Source organism: Acinonyx jubatus, chromosome B2, assembly GCF_027475565.1.
Source record: "Acinonyx jubatus isolate Ajub_Pintada_27869175 chromosome B2, VMU_Ajub_asm_v1.0, whole genome shotgun sequence".
NCBI lineage: Eukaryota > Metazoa > Chordata > Mammalia > Carnivora > Felidae > Acinonyx > Acinonyx jubatus.
In genome coordinates, this window is record NC_069385.1 from 83,038,494 (window position 1) to 83,063,656 (window position 25,163).

At 40.0% G+C, this 25,163-nt stretch overlaps 1 pseudogene; it reads right to left on the reverse strand.

The window, feature by feature from the left end:
• Nucleotides 1-2,065: 2,065 nt before the first annotated feature.
• LOC113598550 (brain protein I3-like) lies at nt 2,066-23,800 on the reverse strand (annotated as a pseudogene).
• Nucleotides 23,801-25,163: the final 1,363 nt, after the last annotated feature.

Here is a 25,163-nt window from a genome sequence, read left to right on the forward strand (position 1 = left end):
AAGTTTAAATATTTGCCCTTCACTTTAAAAATCTGCATTGTAACTAGCAGTGGAGATGGGGAGGGGTTGAGGGGCAAGATCCCAGAATAGAGGTTGCTGGACAGAATTTAGTGAAAATGTCTGCTATACTTAACAATTTAGTGAGAGATCTGTTAACAGTTACTGATAGATTGCAAGACCTATCCAAAAGTCCCATGAACAGAGTCCGTTAGAAGTGTTGAAATGTGGCCATCAGGAAACAAAACCTTCATTCCAATCTCCTTTTTAATCTTTACCATACAGTATCTCTTTGAGATTAGTATCTGTTACTAAATAGAAATTCCGTGATGTTATTCCATTAATAAAGACCATTTGAGATATATTTAAGTGAAATTTTGTTATAATTCATATTAATGCTCAAAATCACATTTGTAGTCTGTAGCTGTTCTATATGAAGTTGAATTATTTACAGATGAAACAAGCTCACAGAAGGCATGCAATTTACACAAAGCTACAAATAAATGACAGAACAAGGTTTCAAATCCAGTTTTACCTGATTCTTAAAGTTCATGGACTTTCCAGTATACTTTATCTTCCGTGTTTGATTAAATGTTGACTGGGATAGCTTCAATACACTGTTAATAGCAGTGTATATATGAATACTTTACAAATATGAATACCCTATTTCCATTTCACCTGTATAGTCAAGTTTCTTGGAAGAGTATCAGTACAGCCTCTAAGTCTGTTGTCCATTTCACATTGATTGTTATAATTGAAAATCTACCTATTTAACATCTGTCTTCATATTTGAGATCCAAACTAAGCACTCTCATCACATCTCATATTGCTCTGCTTCTTGGTGAATGCATACTCACTTTTAAAAACTTTTTTTTTTTAATTTTTTTTTCAACATTTATTTTTGGGACAGAGAGAGACAGAGCATGAACGGGGGAGGGGCAGAGAGAGAGGGAGACACAGAATCGGAAACAGGCTCCAGGCTCTGAGCCATCAGCCCAGAGCCTGACACGGGGCTCGAACTCACGGACCGCGAGATCGTGACCTGGCTGAAGTCGGACGCTTAACCGACTGCGCCACCCAGGCGCCCCTAAAAACTTTTTGAGAGAGAGGGGACAAAGGATCCAAAATGAGCTTCGTGCCGACAGCAGAGAAGGCAATGTGGGGCTGCAAATCACAAACCGTGAGATCATGACCTGAGCCCAAGTTGGACACAACCAGCTAAGCCACCCAGGTGCCCCATGCATACTCATTTTTGACACCCTGTTAAGTCCCAAGATTCTGCTGGAAACTTTGACATTCTCCCCTCTGTCCCCTATGTTCCCTGTACTCCTCTTTATCAAGACTTTTATCCCTTTGAATTTGAGTTCAAATTTGAATTATAATTGATAAGACTGGAAACCAGTAGAGCATTGTAGTTAATCACACACATGATAGAAGATCCAGCTTCAAGTCTTGGATTACCATGAATAGCTAACCTTGCTAGATGTGTATCCTCATCTGTATAAATACTTAATGCACATGGTTATTCTAATGCATGTAAAGCACAAAGAATGGTTTCTGGTACATACCAAGTGTGCAATGTTAGCTGCTTCTCTTGTTGGCTCTCTGAGAAAAGGAAATGTATCTTTTCATCTCATATCCATATCAACTTGACACAAAGCAGGGTCTATGGCTGGTCAGGGCTGGTAGGGCAGGCTCACAATTTCACCCACATCCTAAGTGTAGCTGTCATTCAGCTCTCCTCAGTGTGTGGTTTTCTTTCTTGTAAGGTGACTCCTGAAGCTCCAGCCATTTTCTTTGTTTTCCGCAGGAAGAAAGATTGGTGAAAGAGAACATGCCAAATAAGTGAGCACTCTTTAAAGAGCTTTAGAAGCTCCAAAGACCTCATCTTAGATGTCTTTGGCCAGAACTTTGTCCCATGTTCATGCCTGGATTCATCAAAGAGGCCAAGAAATGTCTTAGCTGGGCAGATGGCCAAGTAAAATTGGAGTTCTATATAGTAAGGAGAGGAGACCAGGTATTAAGTTAGCAACTAAGAGTCTTTCCCCAGGGTGTGGTTTTGGTGTGTGTGTGTGTGTGTGTGTGTGTTTCACAATGGTATGAATCTCGTTTATTTAAAACGTTATTTCTCACCTTTCTCAAACTGAACACTGCAAAAAATAAAAGCAGTGTTTTATTGGTTTGTCATTTACCCTGGGAGCAGTGTTGCTGCGTGTCCATGGCTATGACTCCTGTGCTCACGAAACCTCAGCTCACACTAGCCAGATCTATCCCACCTCACTTTACAAAACAATCCTGAAAATTTAATCAAACAAAGCTGTTGTACACATTTACATTACGAAAGATGTCAGGATGTAGGAAAGTCAGGTGTATCGTTCCCTTTAAAGTAAGGTTTGCTCCGCCTTTGGGGTATCTTTGCTTCCTGGAGGCAGAACAGCAGACGAACCCAAATGGGAACAAAATGATGCCCAGGAAGATGCCCAGGAAGGTGAAGAAGTCCTCCCAAACCCGACTCTGCAGACTGGGGTGGCCTCCAACGACAATGGAATGGGCAGGGTACCTGGTGACATTTCGACGGTGGATAGAAACGTAGACCCTGGGACGGCGGGTAGGTATCCTTGTGACCGGGTGGGTGTAGGGCGGCGGCGGGGGCGCGGCGGCGACGGTCCTGTGGCTGTGCGGGCGAAGTCCCCCTGGGGCAGGCCTCCAGGTGGTAGGCGGGCGGCTGCTCCGGCAACAGGGCCTTGCGGTCCGGTCCGAGGCTCCCGCCGGGACTCTGCTGGGAGTGACGGGGACGCGCTTCTAGCTTGTTTTTTTAAAAGAACAAAGTCAACACTGTAGGAACCTTCCGTTCGTGGCTCTAATTTCTGATGTGACGCACATCGCTGCCTGTACTTAGGCTTCCATTGGCAAATATCTTTTCCCGTTTTGCTTATATTAGTTCACGTAGGTTTCGCAGCCAGGAGCCAACCAAAGCAGGGTTCCCTGACTTTCCCACCTATTGTGTCATCCAGTGGAACCACTGGAACCATCCAATGGTAAACTCTACCATTTACCCTGAACAGTACTTAGAGGATTAATAAATGCTGGCCATTACTGGTGTCTTACAGCAGACAGGAATGTTTCAAAAAGATTTCCTTAGGGAACACAAATGCAAGTAGATGTGGAGAATACAAGAATGCTGCTGCTGCTATAGGCAGTTTGGTTTAGAGTTTGCAGACCCATTCCTGCTGTTTGAGAGTTTTGCACAAGTTCCCCAAAGCTGGCAATTCTCTAGGCATCTAACTTGGACTCCCTCTTCCTGGGTCCTGGATGCATCCACCCAGAGAGCAACATTTTGTAATCCGTTCATCAGGACTTGTATGCACTGAGACTACTAATTCAACTTAACAGATATTGAGTGCCTACTATGTGCCAGACACTGTTGTATGTACCTGGGAATCATGGATGAACTGAGTTTACATTATAGTGAGAGGTAGCAGGGAAGACAGTTAATAAAATATAAAAATAAATTGTATAATATGTTAGAAGGCAGTAAGTTCTATGGAAAACAAGACCAACAGGGAGAGCTGGCATGAGGTTGGGGTGATTGGTTGCAGCAGAAAATAAGGTGTGAGGATAGACTTCAATGGGAAGGTCATATTTAAATAGAGACTAGAAGGTGAAGGAGTTAGTCACTTAGATATATGAGGAAAAGGCATTATAGGAAGAGGGAACAGTCTAGAGCAAATGCCCTAAAGTGCCTGGCATGTTCAAGGAACAGGAAGGCAATAGCAGTTATCACTAAGAGTGAAGGGGAAGTCAGAGAGGTAAGGACAGACCACACTAAGAAGGGACTTGTAGGCTGTTATAAGGACTTTGACTTTTACTCTGAGGGATGTGGGAAACCACTGCAGGTTTTGTTTTGTGTTTTTTTTTTTAAGTTTATTTATTTGTTTATTTGTTTATTTGACAAAGAGAGAGGAGAGAGAGATAATTCCAAGCAGGCTCCATGCTCAGCGTGGAGCCTGATCTGAGGACTCTAAAATCATGACCTGAGCCAAAATCAAGAGTCAGTTGCCCCACTGACTGAGCAACCCAGGTGCCCCTGTTTTGTTTTGTTTTTATAGAATACAGATGTACATATATTATAAAAGGGATTAGCTTGACTGTTGTGTTGAAGTAGGACCCAGGGGTAGAAGCAGACTGATCCATTAAGAAGCCCACTGTAATCACCCAGGAGGGAAATATTGGAGACAATGAGTAGGTGTTAGTCATACAGGTAATCAGAAGTGGTCAGATTATGGACAGAGGAGGAGGATCTTTATCAGACTGTGTCCTTCCTCATCTATCCATCCATCCATCCATCCATCCATCCATCCATCTATCCATCAGCCATCCATCTCTCCATCCATCTATCCAACCATCAATTGCTTATTGAAAGCCTACTTTGTTCTAGTCAGTGGAGACAGACAAGTAAATAAATTAATAAGCATGATAATTGTCTATAGTGGGAACTGCCATAAAGGAATCAACAGTGTGATGTCTTAGGAAAAATGATGGAGAGAAAGCTAGAAAGGCCTCAGAGGAAGTAGCATTTGAACTGACACACACACACACACACACACACACACACACACACACACACACACAAGGAGCCAGCTGTGTGATAAATGTCAGGAGAAAAGCATCCCAAGGAAAAGAAATTGCTTGCCATGGTTGAATTGCAAAAAGAGGACCAATGTTTTTGGAACATAGGAGATGGAGAAAGTGGCAATTGTGATCTCTTTCCAGAGACTAACACAACAAATGGCCATGTCCCTACATACAGTCCCTAGATTGGTCTTTTTTGGTTTCATAAAATGCAATACAATCTGATAGCCATACAACTAACTTAACAAGAAGTTTAAACATAAACAAACACATGGACGTTTGATCCCAGCCAGTTGTTGTTACTATTATTAGCAAGAATTAGAAACTGAGGAAATAGTGAGAGATCAAACACACAGCAATTGCATTGGAACTAGACTTTAAATATAGATGTGTCTTATTCCAAAAACAATTCTTCATCTGCTACTTACCTTGGTACTTCCTACATGAGGAAAGAAGAAAGAAAAATACTTAGGAAAACCTTACTTGTTTATCCCCCCCACAGACTTTATTGTCTTTGAACATTGTTCCATTACTGATTCAATATTATGTTATGTTTGATAGATCTGTGTCTTACAGACAGGCAATTTTTTATTCCCTTTCTTTTTTTTCTGATTTCCATGAATCTAGCCACGTATCTACTCCAATTGCCTACCTCTATTGAAATTATAGTTTCATAGCTGCTACTTATGTTTTGTTTAAAGCAACTTTTTCAAGTCAAGGATATTTTGCAGCATTCATCTCATTAATGCAGAAAACTAATTAAAGCACAAGACAGTTTCCAATTTTTTGCCCTAGTGTAATATACCAGTGAAAAAAAGTGATTACATGTTTACAATTAGATTGCTTGGAAAATAGTGAGCTCTGTATTGAAATGGTAATTTCAAAGCATATATGGAGTATGTTACATGAGGAAGAAGAATTTATATTACATTTTTGTAGCCTTCATGCCCAAATATAATGTGTGTGTGTGTGTAAATAAATTTGGATTTGAGTATTGGCTTCCAATTATAAATGTGTCATTAATATATAATCAAAGACGGGCCCTTTCCTTGAATTCTGAGACTATGTCAGATCTTTATTGACCTCTTATAGGAGGCCATCATCTTCCTTCTGGGGAGTTGCTAAAAATATTCTCTTGGCTGATGTTCTTGCTTGGCCTTGTTAATCTCTCCAGACCATTTTACCTCAATTAATGCACTTGAGCTAAAACTTTCATGGTACATAAAACAGTAATTTTTCCACCTTGATTCTATCCTACTATCAGGATGACTTTTTTTAAAGGGTTCTTTCCAATTTAGTTGTAACACGTTTAGAAAAAAACAGGCCAGAAATGCCTGTCATAGATGAGAAACTAGGAGTCTCTTTTTTGTTTAACTCTGTATTTATCAATAAAGATCTGGACAAAAAGCAGCTAACAAAATCCTTCCATAGGATTGAAAGATGTAAAAACAAACAAAACAAAACAAAATGATACATTTCTCAAGAAGCAATTTTATTTTATTAAAAAAAAATTTTTTTTCAACGTTTATTTATTTTTGGGACAGAGAGAGACAGCATGAACGGGGGAGGGGCAGAGAGAGAGGGAGACACAGAATCGGAAACAAGCTCCAGGCCCTGAGCCATCAGCCCAGAGCCTGACGCAGGGCTCGAACTCCCGGACCGCTAGATTGTGACCTGGCTGAAGTCGGACGCTGAACCGACTGCGCCACCCAGGCACCCCTCAAGAAGCAATTTTAAATATCAGTTCATTTCTCAAGTCTTAAAAGATACCCTAGCCTCATTTCTCAAAATGGCAGCAGCCTAGCATAAATAACACATCTGTGATCATTGTTTTCCAAATCAAGCTTTTTAACTGGTAGAATTGTTTTTATTATAGATGATTTTAAACATGATGAGAAAGAAAAAAATGGATATGTATAGAACACTTAATAAGTACAATGTATTATATTACCATTTCAGAAACACTTTATTTTTCTTAATTTTTTTTTTTTTTGAGAGAGAGAGAGGGAGAGAAAATCTTAAGCAGACTCCACACTCAGCATGGAACCTGATGTGGGGCTCTATCCCATGAACCTGGGATCATGACCTGAGCTGAAATCAAGAATCAGATACCCAACCAACTATGGCACCCAGGTGCCCCAGAAACATTTTCTTGATATGAAACCAATTCATGTATACTAAGTACAAAAAAGAATAAAGAAGAATGCTTCTGTTAATGTTCTAATCTTTGTTCTATGTATAAATAACTGGAGGACAGGTGTGCTTTTAGGACTCTCTCTGTCTCTTGTCTCAGCTTTATCCTTTCAGAATCCATTCTTCACTATGGCAGAAACATGTCTTCTGTTAACACGTACTTTCCAGTCTCACCGCCTGCAGTTAGTCTGTTCAGGATGTAATAGCAAAATACCAGACTGGGTGGCTTAAACAAGAGAAATTAGTTTCTCACAATTCTGGAGGGTAGGAGTCAAGGTGCTGACCAAGTCAGCTTTTGGTGAGAGCTCTCTTCATGGCTTGCAGATGGTTCCCTTCTTGCTGCATCCTCACATGACCTTTCCTCTGTGGTGTGGAGAGAGCTTTGGTGTATTTTCCTTTTATAAGGACATTAATCCTACTGGATCATGATCTCATCTAATTTTAGTTACCTCTATAAGGACCCTCTCTTCAAATAGTCATGTTGAAGGTTAGGGCTTAAACATATGAATATTGAGAAACACACCTGAAAGAAAATGAGGGTTATTTCTGGTTCCATGTTCAAAAATTTCAGGAAAGGGCTCTGACTAGTCCAGCATTCATCAAGTGAATATGAAAAGTATCATAATTGACCCTATTTGTTTTAGGGCTCACTCCTTGCCAATCAATAGCTTCTGTTTAAGGAAATAATACTCTGAAGAGGTTCTCATGGATTAAACATGTAGTATTCAAAAAATATAGAATTATAGATTTGATACTGCATGCACCTGGTGTGTGCAATCAAGGGTGCGTAGGAGGTAAGCATACTTAAAAGTATATGGTTCTTTTTCTCAAGAGTAACTGAGAGATGAAAAATATCTCGATATGAGATAAGTAAGTTAATTCTAGAAGTGTAGAATATTCTGCTCAAAGTTTTAGTGGCAGGAAAAGAGAAATTCTGAAATGTATGGGATCTGAAATTTATGATATTTTGGTATCCAAGGATCCATTGCAGGATTTCTTGATTTTTTTTTTTTTTTTTAGGAGGTAAACCTGAGGGCAGAAGGAGATATGACTGGGGACCTTCAGAAGGTTTCAGCAGTAGCATTGAAGATGGACCGGAGTGGAGATAGAATGGCTAATAAGGAGTATATTATTGTAGACTAAGCAAGATTAAAAAATATCGAGGGAAGGGATGTCTGGGTGACTCAGTCGGTTAAGCATCCAACTCTTGGTTTTGGCTCAGGTCATGATCTCACGGTTCGTGAGATTGAGCCCCACATCAGGCTTTGCACCGACAGTGAGGAGACTGCTTAGGATTCTTTCTCTCCCTCTCTCTCTGCCCTTCCCCCTGCTCATACTCTCTCTCTCAAAATAAATAAACATTGAAAAAATAAAAATATTGAGGAAAGTGAATTGTCATGGGTGTCATTGGGGTGAGAGTAAGTTAAAGGTGGCAGGAGGTGTTAGTAAGGATATTAATAATAACCTAAAGTCTTACGAGTCACGTTTTGTGAGAGAAGCAGAATAAGCACCATGAAGAGAGCAGAAGTAATAGAAGAATGGGTGAATTTGTGAAGAGGGCCAGCGACATTATTCTTAGATTTCTACCTTCAATAATCACAGGTAAAAAGAAAGCTGAGGGTGGAGATAATCTAAGACCAGAAATTATAATTTATAGTTACAGCATGTTCCTTCAAAAATGAGACCCAATGTCTATGCACTCCAATTTTAAAATATGGGAATAGTAGACCAGAAGAGAGCTGCTCAGGACACATGAAGTGGCTAGTGCTGGGTTGTGCTAGTTATGCTGACCAATTAACCTGGTCACCCAGCTTGGAAGCCCGTGGAGGCCACATTTACATTAGTGTCCAAATGACCAAAATTCCCACCTGTCCACATAGAAGCACTGCTGTACTTCAAGGTGTCCTAGTTCATTTCTGTGTCATCAGGCCCTCACAGATGACCAGGAATATGATTTTCCATATTCCTCCCTTTTGCCCTTCTTGTCAGACTACTTCACCAATACCATGAAAATTCAACTCAGCTAGGCACTGCTCTGCCTAAGGTTCTGTCTTCTGTTCCCAAACCTACCCTTCCCTGTTGTCCCAGGGCAGAACTGGTTTGCATGGGAAACGGGTAGCACTTTTCCTTCATGTGTTCATTCGACAAACATTGAAATGCCTACTATGAACCCAGTAAGGTTCTAGTCCCTGGAGTGTATATCCATGGAACAAAATTCCTGCTCTCAGTGAGTTACATTCTGAGCCACACTTCCTCAGTGAGGCCTGGAGGCAGCAATTCTGGTGCAAGACTTGCACCAAGTGTTGCAAAGTTTCTGGTGAAGACGACTGCTCCAGCTTTGGGCTCCTGTTAGTGCCTCTCCAATAAAACCTTCACGTGCCACAAAAAGAAATAACCATTTTCAGGCACACAATGTCCCAACCCATACATATTTAGAAAGAAAATGTCAACATTTTTGTTTTGTTGATGGAACAGAAAGTATTCAAAGCTGGAATTCCATCTGCTTCATTGACAACCTTTCACATGATTCTAGAGCCTCAGCTTTGTCCTTGAACAGTCACTTGGCCTATCGTGGGGGTCTTTCCAGGGCAAGTAACAGCCTGCCCCCAAAGAGTGCCTAAGCCATCACTTCCTCCAAAACAGAAAACAGCTCCACTCTTGACATGACAGCATTTTTGTCTTTTGATACATGCATCAAGATTTCAATGCTCTTGGGACCATATTTCAGTTCCCAGACTCAAACTCAGGGAACTGTGACCTTCCTCTTCCCCTGAGCAGTCTCCACGAGGAGGCTTCTCTCATTGCAGCTTGGGAACAGGAGTTGGCCCTTCCATGAAGGCAGTGGAAGAGGTCTCCTTTTCCTTTTTATGTCCTTTTTTGAGGGTGCTTTGCTTCTCCCAGTGCACCCTGTGATAAAAATGCCAGGACCCATAGTCGGTGACACTTCTATGGTAGAACACAGTTTTCCTGGAAGGGAAGAACAAAAGAAATGAAGGCTTCACTTACAATGGCTCAACTTAAAAGTGATTCACAAATCGATTCAGATTCTATAACCACTTGTTGATGCGATGTTTCCATTTCCCTCCCTATACCCCCTTGGGAGGAATTGAGAGGCACTGCAAAGGGGCCATGGCACCACTAGGAGGCAGTGTTGGATAGGGAGAAAAAGGAAAACTTCACATTCTTCCTCCTATCACTGTAGACTGAAATAACGTTTCAGTAAACCTCAATTTACACTACGAGGCTCTTGCCCGTCAGAAGTCTACTTCTTTTCTGTACTCCGATGGTATTGCCTACATGTACTTCCATGTAACAGCAAGCATGTCTTACATCCATTATTTTCTCCATTCAATTGCAAGTTCCTTGGAGATGACTGTCTTATGCTTCCTTAGTCTATTATAGAATATTTTTTGAATAGGTGAATATTTTATGAGCACCTCCTGAAGACATGCCAGGTTCTTAACAGTTGAAAAAAGTTTTATAAAAATAAAATGTTGAAGTTTTGATGTAGAGTAGAAAGTATTAAATAAGGAAGACATAATGAACCCAACATGGGCTATTTAACAAGTCACATAGCCATAGTTATTTCTTTGTGGAGTTTTGCCACCTACTTTAAGTCATTTGATCCTCCTAATAACCCTGGGAGCTGAGCTGGTGGCTCCAGATGTCTATGAGAAGCCACAGCCCTCAGGGATTGACTCAGTCTGGTTTCTGGATGGGGAGGCCAGACTGAAGAACACCCCCACTCCTTTCTTCAGACTGTGTTAATTCCTTCTGTTCCTGAGCATTTGTGCATAAAGGAGGTTTCCAGAAGGAAGACACAGTATTTCTGGCTAGTGAGGGCAGGAGGGATAAGTTGATGAATCAGTAGAGATATGAAAAAAAATTAATAGAGATCTGAACATGTTGGTCTTGAACTGTGTGGAGTGGCTCAAAGGATTAGATGTATAATAAGGGCTACAAGTGGAGTAAGAGAGTATGTAGACAGCCTCAGCCAGCTTGGAATGGAGGAAGTCCTTCTGGAAGGCAGAAGGATGAAGTAAGGACAGGCAGGAGTTAGAGGATAAAAAGGTATAAGGAGGGAAGGGTGTCCCAGCTGCCCATATAACCCCTATACAGTTGGCCAATAGTGCTTAACCTTGGGAGTTTGCCCATTTAGATGCTATGAAAGACTTTAATAAATTTCTGTTGAACACCTGGCTTAAGGAAAGACTATTCATAATGACCACATAGCTCAGTGTGTGCAACATGCTTTATCTATCATAATATTGAAGCATCATCTGTAATGTCCAAACCAATTTATGGTGCCTTTCCCTGAGTGGTTAAGAAATGTTAGGCATTATTATTATTATTATTATTATTTATAGTGTTATTCATTGTTATTATTGTTACATCATAACACAGAGGCTTATTCTGACCAATTATTTCATTTAGTTTGAGAGACAGAAACACTGAAACCAATAGAGTCCAACACTTTTATTTATTTATTTATTTATTTATTTATTTATTTATTATCTATTTGTTTATTTAATTTTAATTCCAGTGTTGTGAACGTACAGTCTTATATTCGTTTTAAGTGTACCATATAGTGATCCAGTAATTCTATACATTACTCAGTGTTCATCATGAGAAGCGTGCCCCTTAATCCCTTTCACCTATTTCACCCATTCGCCCATCCACCTTGCCTCTGGTAAGCATCATTTTGTTTTCTATAGTTAAGAGTTTATTTCTTGGCTTGTCTTTTTTTCCTCTTTTGTTTGTTTTGTTTCTTAAATTCCACATATGAGTGAAATCATATGGTATTTGTCTTTCTCTGACCGATTTATTTCACTTAGCCTCTAGCTCCATCCATGATGAGAGTGCACCCTTTTGACCTCTCGTGGACTTGGTTGGCTCCTGGGATAACTACACTTTACCTTTTAGCCTGAAATTCAAGCATAGCTGGCATAAGACTGTCCACAGAAATCAAAGGGTGATGCAACATTTCTAGACTTGTTTCAATGGTGAGGACCTTCACATCTGAACAACAGCACTTTGGCTATATTTGCTAGCTCTTTGAACTTACAGGTCCCATCTTCTTAAGCCAAATTTAACACAAATTTCCTTCTTATTTTAAGAATTAAAAAAATCTGGGGACAGGAGTAACATCCATGTACTTTAAAAACTTTAATTTGAAATTTTTCATACAGAAAGAAAATGGGAAGAAAGAGTATACTCAACACTTTTATACCCAATTGTTGTCTTACCACATACACTTCATCTATGTATTTTTTCACCAAACCATTTTAAATTGTAGACTATATGAAGTTTCACTCCAAAATATGTCAGCATATAATCCTATATCACATGGTGCCATTATCACTCCTAATTATTTCCTAATATACTGGCTATCTTCAATTGCCTCAAGTGACACCAAAATGTTTTTATATGTTTTTTCAAGTCAGGCTGTTACCAAAGACCGTATCCTGTATCTGTTTGTTATGTCCTAATATAATAACACTATTAAGCTAAAACAGTGTTCCTCCTCCCCATTTTTCTTTTGTCAATCCAGTCGTTTTTTTTTTATCAAATATTCTTAACACCCATAAACTTAAACTTCGGTGTAACTACAGTGCTTGGGGTTGAAACTGGGGAGCATCCTTTGACAGGGTGGTTAGGAACCTTCTATGAGACACGAATTTCCTTTGTTTTCAGTTTTAATCTTGATGTGAGTTTTATGCTGTCAAAAAAAAAAATAGGATCATGACATTTCACAATTTAACTCCCTATATTTATCTCTTCACTTTATACCATGTTTCTGAGATTTCCATACCCATTTTTTCTTTTGACATTGATTCTCCCCAAATCCTCCAAATATGCTTCTTATTCAGAGTTTGACATCTATTAGGTGGAATGTCAGGAAATCAAAGGGCATCTCACCAGGGCTCCATGCTCAGGTTATGACAAATCAGGATTCTACACCGTGTTTTAAAGTTGGCCTATTAAAGTTATTTTGCAATACGGTTTTTGTAAATAAGAATGCTTTTGGCAATGTACGTAATTTTAAGAAACTGTTCATAGTGTTTTTGTTTTACTACTGAACAAGGTCAAAAAGTAGTGAACAGTAGTTCAAGATTGGTGGATAAAATCAACCTTTTTGGCAGAGTTTATAACTCTCCATGAACAGTTCCCTACAACACTTTAATGAATGCAGTTTCTCAAAACAAATATTTATAACCTAAAGGTTACAAGTAGAAGTCCTAAAAACTAGTAAGATAATTTTTTGAAGATTATAGGAAAACTCTTTCCTCCTCATAGTCAGTTACACAGAAACTCAATTTTGTAATGACAAAATAGAGAGTAACTGTAAGTTTTACTTATATTTTATGGTAACTGACAAGTATATATGCTCAGTTCTATTTTATCCAAACAAAGCCAGTTGTAAATCTTGTGGTTTGCATTCTTAAATGTGCTCACCAAAACAGCTTCCTAACACATCCCTCAATGTTTCCTGCTTAAAACAAAACAAAACAAACAAATGAACAAACAAGGTAACTTTAATATAAATTAAGACTGAACCAAAGATATTTGGGGTCTTGAGGAATTTATTTCCACATAATGGACTCTATGTCCTAGATTGAGCATCACGGAATTTCTTTCCTTTCCTTTTACCAACATGCGTAAATTATATAAGGTTCTTTTCTTCCTAAAATGGTTAAGCTGCCACTGGAAATTTCATTCAATATGTCTTGGTGAAATTGTTTTTGAAGAATACTCATTACTTCAGGCTCTCACTCGAATTTTTTATTCAAGGAAAAGTTGGTCAGCTTGACTGATACTGAGTGGAGAGGCATTCAAGGGAGAAAGCTAAGATTCCAGATGCTCATCTTTTCTGCTCAGGTGGGCAAAGCTATATACAAGCAGTCCACCTTCAGAGGGTTAGGAGGACAGGCAGCCATTTCCTTCCACACTGCCCCGACTGCTTTTTGTTTCTGTGTTTATATCCATTGACTGCTGGTAGGCTTGGGCCTCGCTGGCATAGGAGAGCTTTCCCCACTGCTAGTTGGCTGTCTCTGCATTTTCCTTCTTTGGAAACCAAAAAGCATGAGAGGAAATAAGGACTAAAATTTAACTTGAAACACTGGTTATGAGAGTCTTTGTCTTAGCTATGGATAACCAGAAATCCTGGTTCCTTTTCACAAAGACCTTACTCTCTAAACAGTCCATCCTGCAAAGGGAGGTGTGTGAAATGAAAGTGGGAACTGTCCACAAGGATAGTGATGAGAGATGAGGGCCTAGAGGTGCAGATGGCCATGGAAAGCAGGTTCTGTGGACTCACAGGTAAACTGAGGGTGGTCCAGCTGAATAGATGATGGGAGGGCCAATCTTGAAGGGGTGTGTGGTGGTATTTAAAATATGTCCACCAATTCTTTGAGACTTCTCCTTTCAAGACCACCTCTTGAATCTGGGTGGTCTTGTGGCTGCCTTGACGAATAAATGTGGCCAAAGCGATACTGTGTGACTTCCAAAGCTAGGTTAGAAAAGTCTATGCAGCTTCTGATCGTTCCTCTTGGTACACTTGCATATGGAGCCTCCCCTGCTGTGCAAAATGTCCCCCTAAGGTCACCATGTGGGGAGGTCTCCCAGAGAGAAACATGGAGACATGACCAAGGAGCCCCAGCTGTTCTACTCATAGCTGTTTGAGTGACTTCAGCCCAAGTGCCAGCTACGTGTGAAAGCTTCAGGGTGACCCTTGCCCCTGCTGCCTGACCGCAGCTGCACAGAGAGCCAAGTAAGGACTGCTTAGCTGAGTCCACTCAGCCCAAGATCAGTCAGCAAAAGAAATTAATACTATTTGTAAGCCATGTTTTCAGCACTAGATAATTGAAACAAGGCACTAAAACAGAATAATGCTGATAAACTCAAGTTCTCTCAAAGATTCAGGTGAAATGCAAATAAATTCCACTCCTGCTGAAGTGGATGTTGCTCTCGTAAGAAAATTAGTTAGGAAGCACTTCTCTCTGGCATATGACCATCTCTGTTGTGTATTTGTGTGAAAAGCAATGGAGTAAATTCCACTTCTCTGTACCAGGGATGCCTTAGGGGAGGTTGGGACTACAGGGGAGGAAAAATAATTTCCTTCCACCCTTCTGAGTTCTTGGCTGAGACCCCTGTAATAAACAACATAGAAAGATAGACAAATGTTGATTATTATGTATACCTCATGTATACATGGAAAATAACTAGGGGAACATGAGTAACTCCCTGGGATGGCTTAAGATTCAGGCTGAAATACCATTTTAATCAGCAAAGAGGAGGAATGTAGGCCTCTTAGGGGAAAGTAAATCATTTTTAGGAAAGACAAATGGACATTTAGAAGAATAGATGGGAGGTATGGTAGTTTGTGACAAAGTCTGTCTGGGTGTGGTGTCTAATTTTACCAATTTTTCATGGTTGTTGAAACTCCTAAGGAGGAAATTTAAAACAATTGAGTTCCTTTTGGACCATGTGTCTTTAGACTGAAAAGGGAGTTCAGAGAAAGCCTCTCCCTGCATTTGCTATTTTTCAAGTGTTTATAACTCAAAACAATCAATGTACCAAAGTAGCAGATTTGGGGTGACACGTCCCGGACTTCTACAGTCGTATTTTGAGGTAGCATATTCTGGGCAAATCTTTCTTCCTTGATAAAAAGAGATTCAGGAGGATAAAGGCTTCCTTTCCAGGCTCTGAGCACACTGAAAGGAGGTGATGACTGGGGTCAACCTGGCAACCAGCAGAGGACAGAAACCAACTTCTGATACCTCAGAGGGGAGACGACAAGCCCTGAGTTCCACCTTCGTTTTGGTACTGAACTCACCAAACTGGAACTGCTAGCTACTGGGCTTCATGTTAGATAAGAATTGTCCTTCACAGTTAAGCCTGTTAGGAAGGTATCCTATTATTTGTAGTTCAAAACATGACATATATTTGCCATGATGTGGCTTCCAAGGAACGAGTGATTTAAAAAAAATTTTTTTTTTTTAATGCTTATTTATTTTTGAGAGAGAAAGAGTGTGAGCAAGGGAGGGGCAGAGAGAGGGAGACAGAGAATCCAAAGCAGGCTCCAGGCTCTGAGCCTTCAGCACAGAGCCCGATGCGGGGATCAAACTCACGAACGGTGAGATCATGACCTGAGGTGAAGTCAGACACTTAACCGACTGAGCCACCCAGACGCCCCGTGAATGAGTGATTTTTTTTTTTTAAAGTTCTAAATTTTAAATCCTTTAGTGTATCTTCCAAGAAGCTTCCTGGTTTCAAAAGTCACAAAGGTAAGCTGAACAGAGGACTCACACTTAGTAAAAACAGGGAGTATTTTGCTGGTTTTTTTTTTTTTATCCTTCTCAGGATACTAATCCTACCTTAGCAAGTAGAAGTAAATTAAGAAATGAATCTGTGTTTGTTCCTTCAGTTTCTGCAAATGTCCTTGTGTAGAGAATGATTTGGAATCCCAAAGTAAAATATGAAATGCCATGTAAGATAGACACATTTTAGGATTTTGTAATCGAAGGCTGTCAAGGGTTGAAATAAGGTCCTTTCCTGTCTGATTTTAACATTTTAGGATGGCCAGATGTTACAGGCTGAATTACATCTTCCCCAAATGCATATGTTGAAACCCTCCTAGTATCTCCGAATGTGACCTTATTTTGGAAGTAGTGCCTTCAAGAGGTATTAAGTTAGAGTGGGATCATTAGGCTGGGCCCTAACTCAATACGCCTGGTGTCCTTATAAGAGGAGGAGATCATTTTGAAGGAGGCAAACCACAAGAGACTCTTAAATACAGAGAACAAACTGAGGGTTGCTGGCGGGGTGTTGGGTGGGGGGGATGGGCTAAATGGGTGATGGGCATTAAGCAGGGCACTTGTTGGGATGAGCACAGGGTGTTATGTGTAAGTGATGAATCACTAAATTCTACTCCTGAAATCATTATTACACTATATGTTAACTAACTTGGATTTAAATTAAAAAAAAAAAAAAATAAGAGATTAGGAGGCAGAGGGAGAAGCCACACCCTGTACTTCTGAGAACAGAAACACCCAGGGAGAAGACAGCTGTCTGCAGCCAAGGAGAAAGGCCTCAGGGGAAATCAAGCCTGTCGATACTTTGATCTTGGACTTCCAGCCTCTAGGACAATGAAAAAATAAATTTCTGTTATTTAAGCCTCCCAGCCTGTGGTATTTTGTTATGGAAGCCCTAGCAAACGAATGCAGCAGATCTGTGCCATTTGACTTATGGTGACAGGGTACAGTTTTTTGTTCCTTCCTTTCATTGCTCGTAAAGAAAGGGGTGAAAAAACCGCAAATTAAGAGACGTTTGCAAGTAAGTTAAAATACAAAGTTATACCCAGTGCCACTTCTTTGGAAAGGGCATACAATTTTTATTAACAGGTAATCAGTTTCATCCTACCTGCACTGTATGTTGAATAAATGGGTACAGAATGGTTTAAAGGTGGCATTAAATGACCAGGCTGCCAAATTTGCTCACAGGTCTCAATCCAACCTCAGAAAGAATGAGGGACTTGGAGCCACTTCTTGTGATGATGAGGTGTTTGTGAATTAGAAGACAGGGGATAAAATTTGACTTCTTGATTTTAGACTGTGGATAGCTATGAGACGAAGATGTTAGAAACATTGTTCATAATTTGGACTTATTAGTGGATAAGGAAACACTTGAAAGATTTTATTTTTGATCAGAGTTCCCAAGAGATGAATTAGTCTCCTAAAGAGTATGATCCAAGATCTGTTGGATTGACTCCTTTTCATAAAGTTGTTTGGAAGCAAATTTGTTTCCTTTGTATAATAATTCATGTGATTCGTCTTTTGGGTTAATTATAAATTCAGTTCTCAAAACAGTTTGTCCCTAAGTAAACTGCAATGTTGTTTTCTACTTAATTTTCTAAAACAAGAAAATCTAATGGAAATGTCCTCTCTCGTATTTATTTATTATTACACTGCAGTTAACGAAAATATGTAATTATTACTCTTTTTCCCCCATGTCATTTTGATGCTATGGAAATTACCCAGGATGCTTTCTAATAAAATAAAAATAATAGGTCAACAATCTTATCTGAGTTTTCTCAGGTCTGTCTTGCAAAATTAGCCATCAGGAAATATCTTATCTATCAAAATATAACATTAGTATATATGACAAAATGGTATTTCTTGGACTGTGGTTCACAGCAAAAGATACACAGAAAGCTGAAAATTTTTAGTATTTTCTTGCCAAGTTTTCAGTGACGTTCTTAGAAATAAGAGCCTGAATTATAAAAAGAAAGCAATATGCAAATTTGACAAAGACTATCAATGGCTACGAAACAAAAACTGGAAAAGGCAACTGTAATTTTTGTTCAATTTTGTTACCAAGAATATAGTTAGCTCATTAGAAAATGTGCCTGTGTATAATAAGCTAATAATCAATAATTAAAAATAAGCATATATATGTGGAACCTCTTATTTGGGAGGTTTTGGTACTATCATCTACAGAACAGAAATTTTGATCTTCACAAATGAGGAAAGAATTCACATAAAAAGTTGCAGTTAATAGAGGTAGAAACAACTAGGCATATTTGACAAGCCACCAGTCATGGAAACTTTAAGTCCTAAAGAGATGGAATTGAATGCAATAAAAAGTATTTTTAAATGGAGACACAATTCTGCAAAAGACTTTTTTTTCTCATTTTATAAATACATTATTAAGTGCTATTTGCTTTTGTATAGCACTAATCTACCAAATTCATCGCCTTATTTTTAGTGAGGCACCAAGACTGTAAATGAGCACCCTTACTTGGGTAAGGGGTGGGAGACGGTGGCAGAGATTGGACTGGACTATCTCTTTTGTAACTATAAGATTCTTTGGCTTCAGGACACAGAGACAATCACCATAACAGCCAGTATTTATCTAGCACTTACTCTACGTTAGGCACTGTCCTTAGTGCTTTGTAAAGGAACCTGTGAGGCTCCAGGGTCATGAATGGAATGAATACAGAATGAAAAAACAGCTCCAAATCAAAGGAAAATTTTGGCAATGAAGTTCTAGAGTTTGTATTTTAACAAGAAACTGCATTATCTCTATGGTCCCAGCATTCTGAGGGTTAAGGGAAATCTCCTCTTTGATTCAGAGATTCCTGCTTATCCTACACTACCCATTCTTCCTTTTCTAGCAGCTGGCATGTGACTGCTTGGAATAAAGACTGTGTTCTTTCCTACCTTCCAGTTAGGTGAGGCCATGCAACTAAGTTTTGGCCAGGAGAACAGAAATAGAAGTATTGTGGGATAACATGCAGGAACCTGCTTTATGAGACTAGGTATATGCTTTAGGGATCATCAGATTGTACTGTTTTTGTTGTGTCTTTGGGAAGGGACTTTTGTACTATGAAGTTAATACATCAGGTAAACGATTTTATATGTCTCACAATGATACAGCACGACAACTAGCCATATTTTTGTGTGCTTACCTTTTTTTTTAAGATGAAAATGTGGGGTGCCTGGGTACCCCAGCTGGTTAAGTGACCAACTCTTGGTTTTGGCTCAGGTTCATGGGTTTGAGCCCCACATCGGGCTCTGCACTGACAGCACACAGCCAGTTTGGGATTCTCTCTCTTTCTCCCTCTCTCTCTCTCTCCGCTCTTTCCCACTTCTGTCTCTCACTCACTCTCTCTCTCTCAAAAATAAATAAATAAACATTAAAAAAAAATAAAGGTGAAAATGTAGGGAGAAGAAAGTTGAAGCCAAACTATTATATTAGTGAATTGAAGTAGATAGGGCATACAGGGGGCAAGTAGTAAATATTAGAAATGGAACAGATCAATAAAGTCTGTGTTGATTCTTGAGCCATTGAAGAATTAATAGGCCACTATGCTAAAGCAAGGAGTGCTTGTTCTTAACATGTAGCAGTCTTGTTTATCTTATGAACTTGGTTTTCTGGATTCTCAAGATCATCTACCATTTCCTGGGGAAATAACAGTTCACATTTTAATATGTCTCACTGCCATGGAATTTACTTTCTGACAAGTCTAATTTTTCTCCTATTCATTCATTGCCTTATTCCTTTTGGCAACTTTCAAGACTAGAGCTGATCCATGAGAACTTTATCTCTCTCTCTTTCCCTCTAGTTTTGTACTTTATACTTCCTTAGTTAAGGATGTCCTTCTGTTATCTGGCTCACTAACCCCTACAGCAGTTTGACTCAAACTCAAGCATCATCTCTCTTTAGGGAGTCCATCATTTCTAGAAACCTGGTCTAGGTACCCCAAGGTGTGCTCCAGCCCTGCTGTGTGTATCTCTACTAATGCACTTATCACTCAATGTTGTGGTTTTGTTTGCTCCTGTCTCTTCTCCACTGGACTATAAGCTCCTTAAAGTCACAGACTGTCTTTCATCTCTATATTCTTAGATCCTTATAGCAAATATGCAATAAGTTCTTCCTTAAACATTTTTTTCTCACATCTGAGATTCAAAATATCTCAAACATATTTTTCTTTAATAAACTTTTTAGGGGCGCCTTAGTGGCTCAGTCGGTTGGGCGGCCGACTTCGGCTCAGGTCATGATCTCAGGGTCCGTGAGTTGGAGCCCCGCGTCGGGCTCTGTGCTGACAGCTCAGGGCCTGGAGCCTGTTTCAGATTCTGTGACTCCCTCTCTCTGACCCTCCCCCATTCATGCTCTGTCTCTCTCTGTCTCAAAAATGAATAAATGTTAAAAAAAAAATTCATAAACTTTTTAAAAGATTTTTAAATGTTTTTTTTTTTAATTTATATTTGAGAGAGAGAGAGCACCAGGAGGGGAAGGACAGAGAGAGGCGGGACAGAAAATCTGAAGTGGGCTATTTATGTGCTGACAGCAGCAAGCCCAACGCAGGGCTCGAACTCACAAACTTGAGAGATCTTGCCCTGAGCCAAAGTCCGATGCTCAACTGAGCCACCCAGGCACCCGTCATATACTTTTAAAGTTAAATTTATTGAGGAGTAATTCACATGCAATACAATTAACATTTTAAAATTGTACAGATCAATGAACTTTGCCAAATGTATACAGTCTTGTAAGCACACCACGATTATGATGTGGAACGTTTCCATCACCCTTGAAAGTTCTGTTTGCTCCTCTGCAGTCATTCCCTTACCCCATGTCCAGCCACTGGAAACCACTGCTCTGATTTTTGTCTCCACAGTTTTGTTAGTGTTATGCTGCCAGTACAAATGGAATCTTATGCATCATGTGCAGGCATACCTCATTTTATTACACTTTGATGTATTCTCCTTCACAAATCATGTATTTTTACAGATCGAAGGTCTGTGGCAGTTCGGCATCTAACAAGTCTATCAGCATCGCTTTTCCATAGCATTTGTTCACTTCCTGACCCTGTGTCACATTTTGGTAATTCCTGCAATATTTCAAACTTTATCATTATTATTATGTTTGTTACGTGGTCAAAGATCTTTGGTATTACTATTGTATTTGTTTTGGGGTGCCACAAATTGTGCCTGTATAAGACAGTGAGCCTACTTGACAAATTGTGTGTTCTCACTGCTCCACTGACCCCCTGTCTCTACCTCTCTGTGGGCCTCCTATTCCCTGAGACACAATATTGAAATTAGGCCACTTAATAACCATATAATGGCCTTGAAGTTTTCAAATGAAGAGTCATTTGATGTGGCAATTTTCACTGTTGCCTTATTATAAGAAATTGCCCCAGCTGCCCCCACCTTCAGGAAGCACCACCTTGGTCAGTCAGTGGCCACCAACACTGAGGCAAGACTTTCTATCAGTGAAAGGATTAGGACTCGCTGAAAGCTCAGATGATCGTTAACATTTTTTAGCAACAGAGGATTTTTAAATTAGGGCATGTACATTGTTTTTTTATATATAATGCCTTTGCACACTTATTAGACTACAGTGTAGTGTAAAGGTAATTTTTATGCATGTTGGAAAGCCAAAAAATTCATTTGACTCACTTTATTATGATATTCACTTTATTGTGGTCATCTGGAACCAAACCCACAATATCTCCAAGATTTGTTTATACTCCTTTGAGTTTGACTCTTTTCACTGGACATGATGTGTTTGAGATCTGCCCATGTTGCATACATCAGCAGATTATTCCTTTTCGTGTCTAAGCAGTACCCATCTTATGCACGGTCTAAGTAAGTTTATCCACTTGGTGGAAGTTATGGTTGTTTCCAGTTTTTAACTCTTGGGGAGGATGGTGCTAAAACGATTCACATGTAGATCTTTATGTGGACACAGATTTTCATTTCTCTTGGGAAAGTACGTATGATTGAGATTTCTGGGCTGTATGGTAAGCGTGTGTTTAATCTTATAATAAAATACTAACCATTTGCAAAGCAATGGTGCCAATATATACTGCTACCAGCAGCATACGTGGTTTTCAGTTCATCAGTGCTTTTACAACGAATATAATAAGTACGCTAGATTTCTAGTTTTATAGTTGTCACATATTGCTAAGTTACTTTAAAAATATGTAAAAGTAAATGGATAGAGGTGCTGAGATCTGGGGTTTTTTTTGGTTGCCAGAGTAGAAAGATATTGAATAAGGCCCATTCCTCCCAAATAATTCCTCCACTATTTTAGTTAGTGATACTTGATATTCCTTCCTTGAAGTGTCATTGTCCCCCCCAATACTTTGTTAGAACTCGAAGTCCTCAGGAAGCTGATCTGATAGGATCACTTCATCAAAATTTGTCAGGACCAGTTTCCAAAGCCCTGGCTCTGAGTGGGGTGGGAGATCCATGCCGAGTATGGAGAATCTGAGTCTAGGGATGAGCGAAGGCCGGGAAGAGCAGAGTTCCGAGATGAGGGAGCCACACAGCAAATGGCCAACAACCAGGCTGACAGGAGACCGGAGCAAGACATCCATTTTATTTCTCTGCCAGCTATGGCAGCAGATTGGGGTTTGAGGACCAGCCGAGCCGCTTTCTAGTCACGTGGCTTTAAGCAAATCCTGTAACCTTTGATTTAAACACCAGATTTTTTTTTCTCTTCCATCTGGATGCTGCGGAAATACGAGTAACTCCATCTGCCTCAAGTGCTTGTTGTGGGCATTGCATTGAGATGTACTGGTAAGTGCAAATATATACTTCATCAATGTCTTTTAAATGGCCAATTTTAAAAACTGCTTTCCCCCCTGAATTCTCTTCTGTAGAACCTTCTTTTGACTTTCATTCTATAACTACCACATCAGTGGTCCCCTCTCTCCAATTCATTTAACCTCTTGTCCTGCCCCTTTAGAGCATCCCACATGCTTTACAGTAGTAGTCAGTGGTACATTCATAAATTTCTTCGCACTAAGTCCACCTCAGACCCAGAGAACAAAATTGTGAGTTTTTAAAAAATTTTTTAATGTTTCTTTATTTTTAAGAGAGAGACAGACAGAGCTTGAGCTGGGGAGGGGCAGAGAGAGAGAGGGAGACACAGAATCCAAAGCAGGCTTCAGGCTCTGAGCTGTCAGCACAGAGCCCTATGGAGGGCTCGAACCCACGAACCATGAGATCATGACCTGAGCTGAAGTCGGATGCTTAACTGGCTGAGCCACCCAGGTGCCGCCAAAATCGTGAGGTTTTAAAGGATTTTTTAAATGTTTATTTATTTTCGAGTGTGAGAGAGAGAGGACAAGGGGGGAGGAGTAGAGAGAGAGAGGAAGACACAGAATCCGAAGCAGGCTCGAGGCTCTAAGCTGTTAGCATAGAGCCTGAGTCAGGGTTCGAACCACAAACCGTGAGATCATAGCCTGAGCTGAAGTCTGATGCTTAACCAACTAAGCCATTCAGGCACCCCTAAAATTGTGAGGTTATAGATGTGACTGAGATGTGCCTTTCAGTTTCAACTAGTGTGACATGACAAAGAATACTCAAATTACATCAAATTGATCTGAGATGCTAGGAGCCTTCTTAATATCTGAGGAGGTGAAAGCATCCTTCTGTGACTCTTCCGTTGTCTCTAACACAAGCATCTTTTCACAGGAGAAGTTCAGTCATAGTCATTTATAAAACGCCTACGTTTTCCTGGAAATTTTCCTATATTCCCTTTCTATTTATAACTCCACTTGTTTTTGCCTTTTTTTTGTGTTCCAGCATAATGTTTATTTATAAAAAAGATGTCATGTAATCCTTGCAATGCCCTCTACGATAGGAAAGATGAAGTTTTAACGGAGTCAATGACTCGCTAGGGAAAACACATGTCTATGCAATGATGTCATCACTGATGATTCCATGGCCCCTTTGTTCTCTGGGGACCTGCTGTTTCCATACGCTGTCTAGCTCACAGGATGGTTTTGCTTTCAAGTGAAGCCAATCTCAAAATTATGCTAAGTGTGAGGGCCAGAAGTTAATAGGAGTTAAGGAATTTCTGAAGACAATAGCACAAAGGAGATTCCTCTGTTCTTGGCAGCCAGTTCTCCAGACTGAGTGGAACGAGTCAAAATTCTGATTAAGGTCTTATTAACTCTGATGTCAGTAACCAGGACTATTTGGCACCTTGGAGAGGGATTGGCTTAGCTTACTTTTTAGCTACCAAGTGCCCAGTCCAGCCCAGATGTCCACAGAAGGTGGATGTTTACCACTGGATTACTATTTCTCAGTGGTAGAGTCTGCTGAATTCTAAGGGCCCTTTTGGTCGTACAGTCTGCTGGTCGCCCCCCATTATTGCTTCTCTCTTTCTTCCATCATAATGGAACCTCAGAGTTTAAGATGGGCGCCTGGGTGGCCAGAATAAACTACATTGTCAAGCCTCCTTTGTAGCTAGATGTGGCCATGTGACTAAGTTCTGACCAAAGAAATATAATCACAATCATCTAAGAGCAGCCTGTGGGAATCTTCCTCTGAAGACGACAAAGATTACTGTCTGACCTCTTTCCCCCACTTTTTTTTTTTTTTTTGTCCTTTGCTTTTTCCTTTTGGCTAAAATTTCTGTGTCATGACTGAAGCCAAAACAGCCATCTTAGACCATGTGGTATCTTGAAACAGAAGCCTCATCTGTGGACTGATAAGATGATAGAAGCCTGGGCTTCAGTGGACTTCATGGAACAAGTCCACCATCTCAGATGTGGATTGCCTACCTCCTGACTTCCATGAGTGTTTTAATCCCTGTTACTTCTGTTCCCTGTTGCTAGCAGCAGAACTTTTTTGATGCAGTAGAGTGCCAGTTGTGGGCACTTTTAGGAGATTGGAGATTAAAGTGGGTGTGGCACTGTTCTTATGGATTCCCAAAGATGGTCTCAGGAAGGAAGCAGTCACTGCCTGTCGTAGGACACAAGTCTGCTGTGCTGGGTCTGTCCTTCCACCTTCACTCAGAACACATGGCAACTGCTCCCAGAC